At 39.6% G+C, this 16,024-nt stretch overlaps 1 long non-coding RNA gene across 1 annotated transcript; it reads left to right on the top strand.

Annotated features, from left to right (window-relative positions):
- Positions 1–11,902: 11,902 nt before the first annotated feature.
- LOC149402368 (uncharacterized) lies at positions 11,903–15,523 on the top strand. The gene is made up of 4 exons (XR_016296105.1): positions 11,903–12,413; positions 13,224–13,329; positions 13,720–13,829; positions 14,788–15,523. It is a non-coding gene; the product is annotated as an uncharacterized LOC149402368 (long non-coding RNA).
- Positions 15,524–16,024: the final 501 nt, after the last annotated feature.

Raw genomic sequence — 16,024 nt, 5'->3', positions numbered from 1 at the left:
TCAAAGAGAAATTTAATAATTTTGCTCTGAAATGGGCACACGTGCGACACACGTGTTCTAAATGGTAACATAATCGACCACAACATGACGGAAGGACATGACGTGAGAGGGTTTAAAAATTATATGGTGACCGGTTATAACCAAATGTAAGTTGGGATAAGGTTTGTGGTTCGTCAACAAGTTTAGGGGAGAAAAGTGAAAATAATCCATACTTTTAAAGCTAAAAGAAGTTGCTGTTTTTTTTTATTCAACACGGTCCCGATGTCTTTGCCCATATTGACAATGTTGCTTGACCAGGAATGCATCATAGGCACTCGAATACTAGAGCTTGAACTGAATCTCATCCCGATCACTAGGATAGCCTCGTATGCTCTCTAATAAAGGGTATGCAAATTACCCGTCAATGTGAACTTGGCCTCTTTTTGAGCCACATTTGACTTTTCCTTCAACTTTTTCAGCAACGCCTCGTGATAGTGCTTCAAGTTGACCGAGAGGTTGGAATATGTCTCGGACCAACTGATAGATCCCCAAGGCATCTTAAAAAAGAACAACAGGTCTTCAACCATAAGTAGAAATTTTTGCCACTTTTCTTCGATAGCTTTGTTGACCAATTGCACTAGTAGATAGCCAACCATAAATACACGGAGACCGAGCTTGAATATATCGTCTGGATTCTGAAAAATGTTGAGCGCCATTGCCAATGCACTTAACTTGCAACCAACAACTCTGTTCAGGTGCTCGGTGATCAACCTATTGCTCGTGCGCAGGTCTTGGTCATTCTTAGACGAACCATCCTCATAACTCAACCTACAATTAGGGAGTCTTCGAGCCGTCAAAATCTCACTTGTTTACCACGTAATCCAAATTGTATCTCTTCCCGTGTCGTTGCCTCAATCTTACGTTGTAGAAGAGTGTACGAGCACCAGAGAGAAATTGAGTTCGGTCTCCATAAAAAATAGTTCGAACGGAGTCCTGACAATTCTTAATTTTCACCGTATCCCATCGTATTTCATCCCCAATTTGAAACCCAAATCCGACCCACATAAGCCAAAATCAACCTAAATTTGATAAATACTAACTCCTAATCGCTATTCTAATTATATACAATGAGATTTAACAAGATAATCATTGAAAAACTCATCTTTTTGGTCATTTTGGTAGCTAGGTTTATGGGCCTCCACCACCGCCGGAATTCGAAGAGGGTCCATCGTACGCCATCGTATCAACTCATATTCTGTCGTACAATATCGTATCCGATCGTACAAGTCGACGAATTTTTTGTCGAGGGGTATTTTTGTCCATTTTTTGTCCAAGATCCAGTGAAGTGAAAATGAGAGGGAGAGACAAAATTTTTATAAAATTGGTCAGATGGGCATTTTTATCCATTTTTGGACCAAAAATGCTTTTTTGATATTTTAAAAACTGATATCTAGTCTTGATATTTTATTAATTTTTAGGTCCAATTAATGAAACTTCTCTTTGATTTTTATTGTGAGAAAAAAATTGCTTTTGTTTTTTAAGGAATTAAATTACAAGTAGCTATTATGTCTAAAATACATTATGACGTCATTATGGTAACTTTCAGGAATGAACGAGTTAAAAATAAGATATTCTTAGATATTTTTAGAATATATGTAATTCTTATATTGTTTTTTGGAAAAAAAAAATACAATTGTATCCTGCAATTTGTTTTTTTCTTTTTGGATAAAAATTTAAAAAACTCACCTCTTATTTTTGCTCGATCTCAGTTGGCTGATTCGGTACTTAAGCTGATGGGAATCGAACACAGCTAAGAGTTATTTCAATACTTTTGATCAAAAATAAACCAAAACATATTTTTGAACATTTTTATGAGTTGGCATGTTGGTGATCAAGACAGTTGAGTTCCTAACGCACGACGTACACCTGTCTATTTTAGATCAATCCCTCATGAACATGTACAGGCGGAAGCTCACGATAGACTTATTCCTTCATGGAGCGATGAAACTTGCAACCAATTACGAATCTGATGGACTAGGATGAGAGTTGTTTATATTTTAATATGGTTTGTATGAAGTTGAATTCTAGAACTATTTTTATATTTTGGTATGGTTTCGTGTGAAGTTAAATTTTACAAAAATAGTACTTGCTTCATGTAGATTTTTTTGGAAGATTTGCAAAGCATTATTTTTTTTAGAATTAATCCCATTTTTACCCATGGACTCGTACCTCGGTTACATTTCACCCCCTGGATTCGAAAATGTTGCAAAACTCAACCCAGAACTCTGACACGTGTTACAAGGTCCCACTTCCGTCAGTATTTGGACATTAAATTTCACGTTTTGATGACATGGCAAGATTTTAAAAGCTTTATTTGTGAAATTATGATTTTACCCCTGAGGTAAAATCATTCTTAGCATTAAATTCAATCTGTTTCAACCTGCGTGATGTCCACTCTCTCTCTCTCTCTCTCTCTCTCTCTCTCTCTCTCTCTCTCTCTCTCTCTCTCTCTCTCTCTCTCTCTCTCTCTCTCCCCGTATCTTTGAGACTTGAAGTCACAAGTTGGAATTAACCTGGTAAAATCAGATACAGAAATTTGTGTTCAAGTTTAGTTCTTTAAATAAAACACTTCGTCACTGGATTATTACAGCAATGGGTTACAAAATCTGCCTATTTCGAGTAAAGCCCTCTTCATTCGCTAATATGAACCAGCTCAAAAGAAGAGAAGAACAAAAAAAAAATCCATAACAACCCAGGCCACGAACCAGAGGAAAACACCATCCTTTTCTCTGTCTTCTTCTTCAACCTTTTCTCTGTCTTCTTCTTCAATATCGCCAACCTGCAGAAGAAACGAACGAAAGAAAAAAAAAAGAAGAGACAAAAACAACAACACAGATTCATCGAACGAGACAGCCTCAGCGAATCTCAACCAAACCCTCTTCTTATTCCTCTCCTACGCTGCCGTCAGTTCCATCGGAGAATTTCAATTATACAATGTCGTACTTGATCACAATCGATCAACTGAATCTCTATTTTCCAAAAAAAAAAAATCGAGAAGAACGAAATTCGCAAAACCCTGTACCCGGTATGCAAACAAATTCCCCAGGATTTTAATCTCTTAAATTTCATTTGTACTTGGCATGACTTTCTTTTCACTAGATTTCGACTCGATCGATGCACTTACTCCTTTTGATCTGCACAAAATAAGTGAACACGATTCGTTTCTCTTTCAAAAGATTTTCACTTTGTCGTTTTTGATTTCTTTCCACGACCGACCTCATCGCATCCTCTCTGATTTCTTCTGCGCCTTGGTATTTTGCTCAGTTGCTTTTGCATTAATTCCATCACAAAGCCAGAAAATTTAAAGAGAGAAAGAGATTTGGGAGAAGGTTTGGTAGCGAGACAGGGTAAGAGAGAGAGAGAGAGAGAGAGAGAGAGAGAAGAAAAGAAGAAGAAAGAAAAGAAGAAGACAGGAGAGAGAAAGAGAGAGAGGAGAGAGAGATAATATTAAAAATATTTAATTATTTAATAAATATTAATATATCTGATAAGAATATTTAAATATTAAAAGTATTTAGACTCTTATACCCTTTAAAATTTTTCCATGTCATCAAAACGTGAAATTTAACGTCCAAATACTGACAGAAGTGAGACCTTGTAACACGTGTCTGAGTTATGGGTTGAGTTTTGCAACATTTTCGAATCCAGGGGGTGAAATGTAACCGAGGTACAAATCCAAGGGGCAAAAATGAGATTAATTCTTTTTTTTTATATATATAAAGCTTTATAAAAAAATATAATTAAACAGATATATATATATATATATATATATTTCTTTCTTTAAAAGAATTGAGAATATAGTTAGACATCGAAGCATAACTCAACACGGAGCACCTAACAACGTATCTTCACAGATCAAGAACTAAAAGATCACCCCTTTCATCCTTGGGTGATGGAGGGATCGTACCATGCGTACCGTTGCTTTAGCTTTATTGACATCAGTGACATATTTCTAAGCGGTTCTTGCAAAAAGGGATTAGATTATTTCGATGAAGGGGTCCTTCGAGCTAAATAGATACTATGTTTACATATAGATCCCTACGTCGTTACGCGGCGAAAAATTGACTATCAATATTGAGTGATACATATAGGTGTGCAACCCTAAAGGAGCCGAAGCACATTGCACGTGCTGCTCCTTCTAGTATATATACATATACATATATATAGAGGGTTATACTCGAATTATGTTATCATACATATAGGATACATATAGGGTGTCAGTATTGTTATTGTTCAATGTGTGTGTATATATATATATATATATATATATATATATATATAATATTTATGACCATAAATAATAAGGCGATACGACTATCTAGTCATTTTTCAGTTTGGGATTGGCAGAATAGCCAAATTTTCCGAAATTGAGACAAAGTAGCACAAAGTTTTGAAAAAAAACCCAAAAATACCCTTATACACAATACGACTGATTGCACTGATGATTCAATCAACCGAAAATCCCTCTCGATCGCCAAACACCTTAAAAGCTCTCGATCCCTAAAAAAATCTTCAGTTGATAGTCGTCATAGAGATCGATCGTCGTCCTCATCTTCATCGAACACAATCGCCATCTACATCGTTCGAACTCGCCGTCGACTCTGTCTCCATCTCTGTGGATCTCTGTTGTCGTCACCGTCAAACTTTGCGCAATCTCCGACGAACTAGGTTAGTTTCGTTCCCGTTTCCATATCGTGGCTAGCTTCAGGGCGGGCTCGACCTCGTCGGCACCGTCGATGACGATATCGTGGTTCGGAACGTAATCAAGGTCTGATACAGGGATTCCTAAGGCTAGAGCTTTGCGGTCTATAGATAGCCGTAAGAGATTTAAGATCGGCGTCGATCGTCATCACTACTTCCGTAACTGTCTTCTTCTTCCGTTTTCAATTTGAATGTTTTTTTTATTGAATAGTGGATTAAAATATTTAAAAGCAATATTAAATATTTTGACACTTCGTTGCCTTCTCGTTGCAGATGACTAGACTTCAAACATTTTGTTGTCTGTTTAGATAGGGATTCAAACTTAATATTTAGATAGTTTTTTTTCTCTTGAGTGGATTAAATTTTTTGAAGGCACAATTAAAATTTTTGAAATCATGTATCTTGACTGAAATCATGCAACTTATTTTTGTGTTTTGAAACTGGATTAACATAATTGAAGGCATGATTAAATTTTTTTTGAAAATTTGTGGATTAGTTTTGAAGATGAAATTAGTTTTGAAACTCTTTGGTATATATAAAAGTGCATTAAAAAAATAGTGGATTACAATTTTGGACAACTAGATTAATTATTTTCAAATTCTGGAAAAACAGGTTCACCCAAACATTAAAGGTACAGTAGTATTTTTACACTATAAATGGCTAGAATGCACCTTTAACTATTTTACTAAGTATTTAGTTTGAATTGACTACTTCGTATGTTGGACGTTGTCAAACGTCTGAAAGTTTTTAGCTATATTAATTTAGCTTTTATGTAATTAATATTTATTATAGATAATAACAGTCTGTTACATATAAATTAGGATAATTTGTATGTTCCACAAAATCAGTTCTGTTTGTTAAGCATATTCAGCCTTTTCTACTTGTACTCACTATAAAAAAGTAACACATATCAGCAATAAAAATCATCCGATTTCCTTCTCTCCATATCACGTTTATCTGATTTTAATATGGTATCATAGCAGTAATCTCGTCTTCCTACGTTTTTATTCTAAAAAAGTTATCAAAATTGTAGGCTTTTATCACCATCTTATTGTCAGGTTTTTTTTTTGTTTTTTTTAATTAATCTTCTTGTTGCTTTTCTATTAGCAGCAATTCTTAATCGTGTTGAAATTTAGAGAGAGAGAGAGAGAGAGAGTCGAATCTGAGAAATATTCTTCTTGTTATTGATATGAAATTGTATCACCTATTTATAGATATGGTGGATACATTAGACTAGACTAAATACATGATCAGTGTAATAAATGTGCGTAATAACTACTTCTAGGAAATAGAGAATAATAAATATACACAGAGAACAAGACAAAGGAAATAGAATGAGAAATAAATGCAACACTTTTCCCAAAGTGAGAAGAGTTCCAAGGAACCGACTGGTTCCAAGATGGTGAGGTTAGTTCGGAGTGAGCTGAGGTGGATTCCGAACTGAGGATGAACTGGATGTGAGACGAGCTGACGAACTGATGGTGAGACGAGCTGACGAACTGATGGTGAGACGAGCCGACGAACTGATGGTGAGGCGAGATGACGAAGTGAGACGAGCTGACGTGGTGATGGTGAGACGAGCTGACGAACTGACGAACTGATTTTCTACACTCCCCCTCAAGCTTGATTTGGTATGATGAAGAAATCGAGCTTGGATTGCACAGTTCGAAGAGGCTCGTCAATTGGATAGTCATTGAGTTGAACTTTCTCGTGGTTGGTCTCAATGTGAGGTGAGTGCGGACGAGGCTGAGGATGAGCTCGGACGTTACGAGGTTTCTCTGTTGACATGCAAGCTTCGAGGACTTCGGCTCCATCTTGACAGCAGAAAACTTCGGCGAGTTGGGCTACAACTTGTGTTGAGAGCTTGTTGTGAGAAGAGCTCCGACGAGTCCGAGTTGGATTATGCTTGCTCGGTGATACAAGCTTCCGATTTTCTTCCACATGACTACAACTGATTTTCCTCCAAGCATGCATGTCGCTTTTGCAGGTCTTCGTTCCTAGAGTTGCGTCTTGGAGCTTATTTACTTCCAAGTATACCTGGTCTATGTTAACAGGCGTCCGGAACAGAAGTTGAGTCTTGGAGCTGGTTCATGTTGTTGTGTGGAGTGATGTTGGAGCTTGACTTGTCCGAGTAGCGTAGAGATCCTTCCAGCTTTGACATAGATGGTAGCTTTGAATCATGAGCTCGGCGTCTGAGTGAGAACTTGGCGGGACTAGATCGGATAGTCATTGATCAAGTTCTCCCTCTGACTGAGTGATGAGCTCGTTGGATAAGAGCTTGGTGATGAAGTGAAGAGCTCATTTGGTGAGAGCCCGAATGTGTCGTTCACTTCTGATAGTTATTCTGTTCTCCCCCTGACTATCAGAAGTGGAGAAGAAATGATCTCTTGAGAGTGAAGACTTCTTAGTGGCGAGCTCGATGTAGTGAGGAATAATGTCCTGGCCGAAATGACACCAAGTGGATATGTCACCGAAGGGAAGAGGTCACCGGAGTAAGGCTCGGTTAAGAGCTGATTTGGTGACGAGATGATTCGGTGACGAGAAGACTCGGTGAGGAGTGCGAGGTGCGGAGAGCTCGGCTTGATGATGGGAGCTCGGGGTGAGAAGAGCTCGCTATGGAGAGCTCAAGATGGTGAGCTCGTTGTGGAGAGGTCGAGGTGCGAGCTCGTTGTGGAGAGGTCGAGGTGGTGAGCTCGTTGTGACGAGGTCGAGGTGGGAGAGCTTGAGATGGTGAGCTCGTTGTGGAGAGGTCGAGGTGGTGAGCTGGTGCGAGCTCGTTGTGGAGAGGTCGAGGTGGTGAGCTCATTGTGAGAAGCTCGCTCGCTCTATGAGAAGCTCGCTCGTGAGGCAAACACGTTGACGAGAACTCAATGTCTGCAATGAACTCGACGAGGAGAGTTCTTTGCGATGAGCTCAATGATGTGTGCTCAGTGTGTGCCATTTCCCACTTTGGATAGTCATTGATTCATTTCTCCCCCTGACTATCCAAAGTACATAAATTTAAGCTTTTCATGTGAATTTCTTCGAGTGAGAGGTCACCTAGTGATAGCTCGCCGAGTGAGGGCTCGCTGAGTGAGAGGTCACCAATTGATATGTTCGGTGAGTATGTGACTCAGAGAGGAGATGACTCGGTGCAAAGCTGAGACGTGGTGATGATGAGACTCGGAATTCTTCACTTGGCAAATAGGCTTGACACTGGATACTTTGCTGGCAAAGTGCACCACTTCGGATAGGCATTGTTTTGGTTCTCCCCCTGACTATCGGAAGTGGGACGCTATATATATATATGGAAATGTTACCTCGTAGTCACTTTTCCAAACAAGACTGAGGTCGAGGTCAAGATCCAAGTCGAGGTCGAGGTCCAAGACTGAGTGGCGAAGTCAAGGTCGAACTTGGAACGAGAGGCAAAGTCGAGGTCGAGCTTGGGACGAGTGGCGAAGTCGAGGTCGAGCTTGGGAAGAGAGGCGAAGTCAAGGTTGAACTTGGAACGAGTGGCAAAGTCGAGATGCTGATTTGCGGAGCTGCGACAGACGTCCATGAATGAGAGATCAGAGAAGACTCGGTCGCAGAGGAAGCGCTCGCTCTTGGATCTCTGGCGACGTTGCGGGGTGTCCGCTGTGGATGGCGCCATGGTTGTGGAGTTGTCGGAGAACTAGGCTGCAAGAGTGGAGATGTCACCAAGTGGAGATGTCACCGAAGTGGAGAGGTCACCAAAGTAAGGCTCGGTGAAGAGCTAATTTGGCGACGAGAAGAATCGGTGATGATGAGACTCTTGCGGATAGGAGGCCGTCTGGAAAAATTAGCCTTTGATGTTTCTGAATTTAGAAGATATGGAAGTGTGAAAGAGCTTTTGGCGTGAGGCCGTGAATTAAGCTCTTAGTTATTTTCCAGAGTATATAATAAACTATACGAGAGTAATGAAATGAATAGAGCTTTTGGTATTGGACCAGGAAATAAGCTCATATAATTGTGTGAGAGTGAAATATGTATTTTTGTGTTCCGCCCGACGACGATCGCCGTCGGGCGGAGTTGGCGGAAGCTTTGAGGTCAAACTGCTCTACTGCTCTGATACCGTGTTGAAATTTAGAGAGAGAGAGAGAGAGAGTCGAATCTGAGAAATATTCTTCTTGTTATTGATATGAAATTGTATCACCTATTTATAGATATGGTGGATACATTAGACTAGTCTAAATACATGATCAGTGTAATAAATGTGCGTAATAACTACTTCTAGGAAATAGAGAATAATAAATATACACAGAGAACAAGACATAGGAAATAGAATGAGAAATAAATGCAACACTTTTCCCAAAGTGAGAAGAGTTCCAAGGAACCGGCTGGTTCCAAGATGGTGAGGTTAGTTCGGAGTGAGCTGAGGTGGATTCCGAACTGAGGACGAACTGATGTGAGATGAGCTGACGAACTGATGGTGAGACGAGCTGACGAACTGATGGTGAGGCGAGATGACGAAGTGAGACGAGCTGACGTGGTGATGGTGAGACGAGCTGACGAACTGATTTTCTACAAATCGGTATGTTGCTTTTCTAATAGCAGCAGTTTTTTTTCTTTCTCAACAATATATACGAACAATATATATATATATATATATATATATATATATATATATATATATATATTTTTTAATCATATGTTGCTTTTCTATTAGCATCATTAACAATATATACGATCAGTATTTTAGTTCCCAAGATCACATCTTTTATATATCTGTTCAATTCCATATATATATATATATATATATATATATATATATATATTATATAAATATAAGTTTTTAATATCATTTATTCAACACAATTGATATCAGTAATCGTTTCAAACTATTTAAATATCAAGGAAGATTCATCAATCTATTATCATTCTCATATATATTTTTCCTCTTTCTCAGGATACATAAACAATGCCTCTATACTCCATCCACCATTCCGAAAGCCACGCTATCACAGTGGCGCTTCGTGCCAAAAACAAGCTCGGATTCGTGAAGAACTCGATTGAATGAGGTCCCAACAAGGCTTGAGTTATCGACCTCAAGGAAGTTCTTGAAATCAATCACAGTCGATGAACCAGAACAGAGGACGTGAAGATAGCGGAGAGTCAGGGCCGCCCAGTAAGAAGCCTATGACATCTGGAAGTAATCAGATGACCGTATGCCAAAGGTGTGGCAGATCGCACGAGGGAGAGTGTTATGCTCGTGCGCTAGTGTGTTTCAGATGCGGGAAAGAGGGACATCTGTCCCGAGTATGTGAGAATCCAGAAGTGAAGACCCCTGCACCCAAAGAGCAACCGAAAGGCAATGCCAGAGTCTTCTCCATCCGTGAAGATGAGGTGCGAGCAGGGTCGTCCACCGCTATCACAGGTCAGATTTTCGTGCATTCCTTCTCTGCATATGCATTATAGATTCAGGAACCACGCATTCATTCATCGCATCTAGGAAGTCTGATCAGTTAGGTGAGCATCAGAAGGAATTCTCGTACCCGTTCGTTACGGCTACGCCTTCTGGAGAAAAGTACCAGTCATTATGCTGGTATAAAGATGTGCCCATCTGAGTTCATGACCGGATGATGAAAGCAGACTTGATAGAATTGGAAATGGTAGACTATGACGTAATTCTTGGAATGGACTGGTTAAATACCCACCATGCAATCATAGATTGCCGAAAGAAGTTGGTTCTGTTCAAGAACCCAAGACTTGGAACGCTGTAGTTCCAAGGTTCCTCTCGAAAATCGAGTTTTTCGATCGTATCGGCGCTGAAGGCCGTAAAGATGATGCATCAAGGTTGCACTGGTTACCTTGCAAGCGTGGTAGACGTCACGAAGACAGTCAAACCACAGCCGCATGAGATTCCAGTTGCTAGAGATTTCCTTGATTTTTTTTCCTGAAGATCTTCCAGGTCTACCTCCTGATCGAGAAGTTTAGTTCAACATAGAACTCATTCCAGGTACAGCTCCGATATAGAAAGCTCCATATCGTATGACTCCAGCAGAATTGGAAGAATTCAAAACGTAGCTACAAGAGTTGCTCGACAAAGGGTTCATACGACCGAGCCATTCACCTTAGGGAGCGCCTGTCTTGTTCGTTAAGAAGGCAGATGGTTCCTTACGGCTCTGTATTGACAACCGTGGGTTGAACTAAGTAACGATCAAGAACAAGTATCCGTTGCTACGGATCAATGATCTTTTTGATCACATGAGCGATAGTGTTCTCAAAGATTGACTTGCGTTCGGGATACTATCAACTGAAGGTTCGAGATGAAGACATCCCAAGGTCGTCAGAAAAACTACGCTGGCAGGCATAGAAGACCTTTAGAGTTTGGAGCCGGAGAGAAAGTTTTTCTGAAGATCTCACCCATGCGAGGAGTTATGAGGTTTGGAAAGAAAGAGAAGCTCATTCCAAGGTATGTTGGACCTTTTGAGATCCTTGAGCGTGTAGGCAAGACCTCTTATCGCTTGGCGTTGCCGCCATCCATGTCCAACCTCCATGATGTGTTCCATGTGTCTACAGAAGTACGTGTCTGACCTTTCGCATGTTCTACTAGAGCAAGAGGTTGAGATCTCTCATGAGGTCAGATATGAAGAGTCAGCTGTAGCGATTCTCGATCGCAAAGATAAAGTCTTAAGGAACAAGACCATTCCTTTGGTCAAGGTTTTGTGGAAGAGACATGCTGTAGAGGAAGCTACATGGGAGCTTGAGAGTGAGATGCAAAAGAAGTACTCTGCTCTGTTTTAAGTTTCGAGGACGAAACTCTTTTAAGGGGGTAAGGATTGTAAGGGATAAACTTTTGAATCTCGCTGTTTGTAGTTTACGGTTAATAAATGAGCTTTCGTGTGTTACAAGTAAGTTCTTGAATAAATTATGGACGTTGAAGTTTAGCGAGTTAATTTAAATTATTTTAAGGTAATGAAAAATCTCGGAATAAATAAAGGATTTATCGAGTTCGTCTCGAATAATAAATTATTTCTGGAGAAATATGCCGGAATTTAATTTAAGAAATAAATTCTCAAGGATGAGAATTATTTCCGAGAAACCTTAAATATATTTAAATTAATCAAGAACGAATGAGAAAATTCTTGGTTCGAATCATATAATTATAATCCGTTCGGATATGGATTTAATTAAATAATTATATGAAAAGACGTGGTTGTGACAATTTTTAATGGACCCACTTGAAAGGAAACAAGGAAAAGAAGGTTAAATGGGAATTTTGGAAACTTAGTTCTTATCCTTGCCAACTCAACACTTATCTTGGTCAATTACTTTGTCATTAAGTCTTCATGGCCGAGTAAAATTAAACCCACCAGCCCAAGACAAAGAAAGGACACGGGAAAAGAAAAGGAAAGGGAAAAAAAAAAGAAAGAAGGGAAAGGAAAGAGAAGAAGAGAAGGAAAGAAGAAGAGAAGAGAAAGAGCGAGCGGCCGAGAGGGAGAGAAAGAGAGATCGAGCGAGAGAGAGCAGAAGAGAGCGAGAGAGCGAGACTGAGAAGGAGGAGAGCGACCGAGGGAGAGAACGCTCGGCCACCAGCACCAGCCCGAGACCCCAGTCCCGTGCGCGCGCCATCCAGCCGACCACCGTGCCTCGCCGTGCGCGCGACCGCTGTGAAGGTTGAGCCGCCGCGAGTTAGAGAGGACGCCGGAGGGTTCAATTCTTTCAGAAACAAGGTAAATCTCCTTGACCCGAATTGGAAACTAGGGTTTTGAGAAATTGGTTTTGGGGATTTCGCGTTCTAAAATGGTTCTTGAGGAATTGAGTGTGGTTAGTGGTTTTTCCGGAGTGGTTGATGCTTAATGATGATATTGATGTGATGAGTTTTGGATTTTTGATGATTTTGCTCATGAATTTGATTTTGGCCGTGTAGCTTGGTTTTTTTAGCCGTGTGTTTTGAATTGTGAATCCTGTGTTGTTGATGCTGGGTTTGATGGAGGTCGTGATGATTTGGGTATTGATGTGGTTTGATTTGGGATTTGGTTTGAAAATTGGTTTCGGCCGTGAACTTGGTTAAGGCCGTGTGTGTGTGTGTGTGTGTGCAATATTTTTGTCGTTGCTGAGTTGTGTGGTTGTTATGGGTTCGATTTGTGAAGGAATTTCTGGTTGAATTAGGAGGCTATGACGATTTTTGGAAAGTTATGATTTGTGATTTTGAGATTTGAGAATTTGGAATTGAAATTGATTTGAGAATTGGGGTTTGGATATGGTTTTAAGTTTTAGGTTGTGATTTGGTTTTGGAATTGGTGGATATGATTTGAGATTTGATGATTCTGTCGGGCTCAGGTTTTTGGTTAATTAGCTCGTTTTTTAGGTTGAAATGTGAACTTTATGACAAGTTTACGTGATTTGTTGACAAGGTTATGGATTTTGTGACAAGTTATATTGGATTTAAGAATTGTGTTAGTGGTTCGATTTCGGTTTCTAAGTCGAGTCGGGAGTTGGATGTTATAATTGATTCGATATTCGTTTTCTGAATTTCACAGCTCAGTCACAGATCAGGTTGAGACGAGCGAGAGCCGGCGGAACTAAACGCGTGGAAGCTGGAAAGTTAGAGAATTCATAACAGATTTTTAAAGCTCGATCTCACTCGTGAGTCGTTTATCGCTTTGTAGCGTTAGACTCGAGTCTTGATTTTGGATTTGAGATTTGTATTCAAGGATTATCAATTATTTAATTAAGAGATGTTCGAGAATTTAATTTTGGTTAATTCATTTAGAATTCTCGGTTTGTACTATTTCGGATTATTTCTTTAATTTATTTAAGACTCGTTAAAATAAGGATTTGGATTTTATTTCGTACTCATTCTCTGGTACGAATTTGTACGAGTCTTGAATAAGTTTAAATTCCGAAAAGCCGGGAAATAAGTGAATTAAATTCTCGAACCCCTGAACCGACTCGCAATGAATCCCGATAACGAACCTTAAGCTTGTCATCACCTTCCGGATCATTGACTAATGAGTTTTCAACTTCGGGTTTTAGTTTCTCGACGCTTCAGAACGTGATAACGCTCCAGGACGTGTAGAGTCTCGGGAAGCGTGAAAAGCAAGGAAACTCCGGAAGTCAACAAATTTTCAGACGATCTTTTCCGGGTAAGTGTGGAGACTTAAGTCAACTACATACCAAGGGAATAACCCTGTTTACGTGCATTATTGTTTGTTAGTAAACAAGAATAGGAAAAGCTTTAAAATCGAATAATCTCAAAGATTAAGGCTTCGGCCGCTTTTCCTGAAAACTTAGCTTGAGTTCGCTCAATAAGTTCAAACATGAGATTTGTGAAACCCAGCCTCTGATATGTGATATAATTTCCTTAGGCTGTGATGACCCGTTAGAACGGGGGAGACAGGAGAGCCGTGTTTAACTCTCGAATTCAAATCGAGGGTAGAAGTACCGGGATTCATATCCCGAGTCTTCAACCTAAAACACTAACGAGCATAAAAGGGAAATGAAATTTCTTTCAGGATTTATCCTGAGTCGCTCTCCTGTAAGTAGCATAGGTGTGTACTCTGAGTGCAGCAGAGTACCTGAACCTTAAAGAATTGTTGCGTCGATGGTACCAAAACGAAATGAACCCTGACGGGCTATGAGGGCCTGGGGGATGGCGCTGAGTACTCATTTATCGGGAAGTCGACCAAGAGTCGCACCCGATCTTAATGCCAGGTTATGAGGACCTGAAGGACGCACCTTGACGGGCTATGAGGGCCTGGGGGTTGCGCCGACGCCGAATGAAGTTGGTACCATTAGTGGATCCCAGACAGACGTTAAAACTCTTAGGCCGCCGGACGACTGCTGCTCGAAGTCTAAGGCTGGTCTCTTGTCGTTCTGAAGGTTATAGCGGGGGATGTGTGTAACCTTAAAGACGACAAGTTCTAGTTAAAGTGTATACACAAGAGTCATGCTCTAGACTTGGTAGATTTGCATCCATGCATTATTATGTGCTTGTTTGCACGTCACATGATATCACATGGCATTTAGTCGCTTTATTTTCTAAGTTAGACTCCCACTTGCTGAGTCAATCGACTCATAGTTTTATGACCCTTGGTAATGTAGAGAAGGGCAAGACGGCGATGTGAATAACAGAACTGAAGACGAAGACCGGACGTGTATCTCTTGACCTTTGGGCTAGTGGAGACTCACTATGGATCAACCTCTTCTATAGTTATAACTATATTTTGTTGAACCCCTTCCGTAAACTACGCTCCTAAAACTATTTCCTGTAATTATACGTAAACCCAAGAGCGGTTATGTAAATATTTAGAGTCGTAGTGAGACTCAAAGTTTGAATTGAGAAAAACGAAAAATTTACCAGGTTTTATATAACGACTTATAATACTTATATGTTATCGTATTATGTTTAATATAAGTATTGCGTTGATTATGGTTATATAATGTTATTCTTGTGGATATGAGATATATTATTATAGTGACGTTGTGACTTGTGACGTAACCCACCGTCGCGGCTCGTGAACCGGCGACGAGAGGTCGCGGATCGTGACACAGACTGTCAAACATGTAAGTAATCTGAATACTCGTCTTTTAATCGATTGCTTGAATTGCTCTTTAGTTTATTATATTCAAATCTGCAAATCTAGATTTTGTTTTATAATCGTATAAATAATTAGCCTGCTAGCGTAGTTATTTATTTTTTGCATGGTTATAGGGATATTAAATTCCTAACAAGAACTCACAATGGACTTTATAATTTTGATGCTCGTTTTATTTCAAATTTTGTTTTTCATTACCAGATTTGTAATTATGACAGTCACGCCTCGGACACCCTTCTGATTCTCGTTTAAATTTCTAGTTAAGAATAATGCATGTATTGTGGCAAATAAACTTTTTCTTTGTGATGTATGCCTTTGTGCAAGACAATTATGTCTTTCATTTCCTAATAGTACATGTGTTTATTCTCATTGTTTCGAATTAATTCATGTTGATATTTGGGGCCCTTTTTCAATACCATCCAATGGCACAAGATATTTTTTTAATGAAAAATAAATCTGTAACATTTAATATGTTGACCCCTTTTTTCAATCAAATCAATCGGTATTTCAATAAAAAAAAATTATGCAAATCAATCATGGTAATGGTGATGTGTTCTTACCACAACTTCAAATAATCAGGTCTGATTTTGGAACCAAATTTCACTCCAAACAAATTCAATCTTGGTAGCATGATAATGGGATCATTCATCAACGTAGTTGTGTCGTGACACCACAACAAAATGGCGTAGTCGAACATAAACATCGTCACTTACTTGATGTCGCTCGCTCTTTACGCTTTCAAG

The sequence above is a fragment of the Urtica dioica genome, chromosome 3 (assembly GCF_054948205.1).
Source record: "Urtica dioica subsp. dioica isolate 48M chromosome 3, U.dioica_male_clone48M_v1_H2, whole genome shotgun sequence".
Classification (NCBI taxonomy): Eukaryota; Viridiplantae; Streptophyta; class Magnoliopsida; order Rosales; family Urticaceae; genus Urtica; species Urtica dioica.
Note: the sequence above shows the minus strand (reverse complement) of the source record. Positions and strands in the feature narration are given on the sequence as shown.